The sequence below is a fragment of the Pleurodeles waltl genome, chromosome 2_2 (genome assembly GCF_031143425.1).
Source record: "Pleurodeles waltl isolate 20211129_DDA chromosome 2_2, aPleWal1.hap1.20221129, whole genome shotgun sequence".
Taxonomy (NCBI): Eukaryota; Metazoa; Chordata; class Amphibia; order Caudata; family Salamandridae; genus Pleurodeles; species Pleurodeles waltl.
In genome coordinates, this window is record NC_090439.1 from 1,124,080,619 (window position 1) to 1,124,084,439 (window position 3,821).

The following is a 3,821-nucleotide window of genomic DNA, read 5'->3' on the forward strand; positions in this document are numbered from 1 at the left end:
ACTTCCACATTTCATCTGTACGTTTAAACAATCCAGATGTATGAAGATATCTTGGTTATTCCTTAAACACACTTTTTGGTCTTACGTATTGCCTATGTTTTCGTGTAGTGGGGCTCGCTAATTGAGACAAGTAATTATGACTTAGCACGTTTATTTTAAACCTGTGTCCCTAAAGCTTTCTATCTTACCCATGTTTTCCCTCCAGTGACATAATGTATTTCCCCAGAAACCTGCATTTTTATCACTTTTAACTGCATTCTAATGCAGTTACAATCAGATTTCTTGCAATCCTGTGTCTTGTAACGTGTGACCTGCCACCTCTGTCTTGTAACTACAGTAAAGCTCTCTGTTACCCACATGGGCCTAGGTCCTACTGTTAGACTTGTCAGCTCTTGGTGTGGTTTCCCTTGTACTTTTTTGCTTTTGGACTCCTGTTATGATCCTGTGCTGAGCTTTGGTTTTGGTGGTTATAGGACTCTGGGCACTTTACCACTGCTGACCAGTGCAGGTGTTATCTGTTTAAATTGGATTGGAAATTGGTTTATGCATGATTGGCATATTTGATTTACTAGTAAGTCCCTAGTAAAGTGCACCAGAGGTGCCCAGGGCCTTGAAATCAAATGATACTAGTGGGCCTACAGCACTGATTGTGCCACCCACCTGAGTAGCCCTGTAAACATGTCTCAGACCTGCCACTGCAGTGTCTGTGTGTGCAGTTTTGTACTGCCAGGCCCAAACCTTCCCTTTTAGTACATGTAAGGCACCCTTGACGTAGGCCCTAGTTAGCTCCATGGTCAGGGTGCAGTGTATTTAATAGGTAGGATATGGACTGGTGTTTCACATGTCCTGATAGTGAAATACTGCTAAATTAGGTTTTCACTGTTGTAAAGCCTATCTCTCCCATAGTTTAACAGGGTGATTGCCTTTACATATATTTTAAGTGCAGTTTCCCATTGGAAGCAGATAGAGATTTAGAGTTTGGGGTCTCAGAACTCACAGTGTAAAAATACATCTTTTGGGAAAGCTGTTTTTTATATTGTCTGTTTGAAAATGCCACTTTTAGAAAGTAGGCATTTTCTTGCTTAACCATTCTGTGCCTCTGCCTGGCTGCAGAATATACGTCTGGGTCAGACTGACAGTTGGGCTGGTTGTGAATTCACTCTAGACAGTGGCACAAAGGGAGCTGAGTTGTGTCCTGCATATCCTGATGAGTCTTCCTTGGCTAAAGTGGGAGAGAGGAGCTGAAACCTGCATATGAAAGGGCTGTGCCTGCCCTCATACAATACAATCTTTAGCCCCCTACAGTGTGTCTGGGGCAAGGCAAGGAAGATGCAGGTTCTTGTGCACTACAAAGACTTTCCTTTGAAGTCTGCCTACTTCAAAGGCAGAAATGAGTATAAGCATTGGACTGCTGACCCCACAACTTCAGAGCACTTCTGCACTGAGGACATTCTGCCAGGAAGAGCTGGATGCTGTAGAACTGCCACTCTGCCTGTTGCTTTGCTGTGCTGGCCTGCTGCTTGCTGCTTCTGTCCTAGGAGTGAATGGACTGGACGTTGCTTTCTAGATCCTGTTTTCCAAGGTTCCCCAAGGGCTTGAACTGAGCTCAGGGACAGCAAAGACTTCATCTGCCAGTCCTGACTTGCTAAGTGGTGCCAAATCCAGCCCTTGGAGCCTTAGAAGTAGAAGCTGGTAACCTGAGTGAAAATCCACGTACCGAGGACATTGCAGCAGAAAAATTGCTGCAGCGCCTGCACTGGGTCTGAAAAATCAATGCAGCGCTGGTGAAATCAACTCATCGCCAGCTCAGCGCAGATTCATAGTTGCTGTGTGTCTAGATTTTCCATGCATCATCCCAGGGCGTCATTTCTCTACATTGACAGTGCTCCGCAACCAGAAATTGGTGCATCTCTAGTCCAGCAGGAAAAGAATTGCTCATCGCCAGGCGGGGAGGAAAATAAATCCACGCATCGTCAGCTGGGCAGGAAAAGAATCCACGCATCACCTGTCCAGCGTGAAAATAATTGACGCATTGATTGCTTTTGCGATGCATCACCTCCTTTGTGGCCTGCATCATCTTTGTCTTGACGCACCCATGGTGCAATGTGTTATAAGGATACAACCACTGATTTTTCAGGATTAAGATTTTTAAATCTTTAAAAAGTAATAACTTTGCTTGTGTATGTTGGATTTTTGTCGTTTTGGTCTGGTTTTACTCAGATAAATATTGGCTATTTGTAGGAAGTTGGCTCTGTATATACTATAGCAAAATGAGATATAGGGGGTCATTCTGACCCCGGCGGTCATGGACCGCCGGGGCCAGGGTTGGCGGGAGCACCGCCAACAGGCTGGCGGTGCCCCGCAGGGCATTCTGACCGCGGCGGTTTGGCCGCGGTCAGAAGAGGAAAACCGGCGGTCTTCCGCCGGTTTTCCGCTGCCCAAAAGAATCCTCCATGGCGGCGCAGCTCGCTGCGCCGCCATGGGGATTCTGACACCCCATACCGCCATCCTGTTCCTGGCGGCAACAGGATGGCGGTATGGGGTGTCGTGGGGCCCCTGGGGGCCCCTGCAGTGCCCATGCCAATGGCATGGGCACTGCAGGGGCCCCCGTAAGAGGGCCCCACATTGAATTTCACTGTCTCCATTCAGAGCCGGCGTCCTCGTGGGAAGGTTGTTTTCCACTGGGCTGGCGGGCGGCCTTCTGGCGGTCGCCCGCCAGCCCAGTGGAAAACCCAGAATCACCGCAGCGGTCTTATGACCGCAGAGTGGTGTTCTGGAGGGGGGAACTCTGGCGGGCGGCCTCCGCCGCCCGTCAGGGTTAGAATCACCCCCACAGTGTGCACAGAGTCCAGGGGTTCCCCAGAGGCTTAACAGAGACTAACGTAGATAATACTAATGCTCTTTTTAGCAGTAGTGTCGTCGAGCAGTTAGGCTTATCAGAGGGTAGTGCAAAGCATTTGTTCTACACACACAGGCAATAAAGGAAACACACACTCAATCACTAACTACAGGCCAATGTTTTTTATATAGCAAAAATAGATTTTGTTACTTTATTCCTAGAACCACACGATTCTGATTGCAGGTAAGTACATTTGCAAGTAAGTAGCAAGCATATATATCAACACCACTTTGTTTCAATTTGGCAAGTTAAACGATTTTCAAATAAATAGCAATAATCGGTTTTAAAAGTTGACAGTGCAATTTTCAAACACAGTTCTAGGGTGGAAGAAAAGTTAGTACAGTTTTGAGGTAAGTACAAGACTTAAAGTTTCAGTCTCTGGGGGTTATGATGTCCACAGGTTGGGGTTTAAGTTAACCCCAAACACCCACCACCAGCAAAGCGGGGCCGGATGGGCGCAGAGGTCAAAGTTGCTGCAAGATTTAAAATGGGCTCTTATGGAGATAAGATGCCCGCCCCTCCAGCCACTACCCCCACTTTTGGCGGCAAAGCTGGAGGAGATAATGAGAAAAACAAGGAGGAGTCACCCACCAGTCAGGACAGCCCTTAAGGTGTCCTGAGCTGAGGTGACCCCTGCCTTTAGTAATCCTCCATCTTGTGATTGGAGGATTCCCCCAATAGAATTAGGGATGTTCCCCCCTCCCCTCAGGGAGGAGGCACAAAGAGGGTGTAGCCACCCTCCAGGACAGTAGCCATTGTCAGGCCTCGTTGTCAGGCCAGGACGCTCCCCCCGCCGCGCAGCGCACCCTGCAGGTGCCCTGTTCCCTGATTGCCGCTGCTGCCCCTGTTCGAGGCCCTCCTCCACCCGCAGGCCCTCGCCTGCGCCTCATCCCTGGTGGCCCAGTGGTGGGCAGTAAGGTTT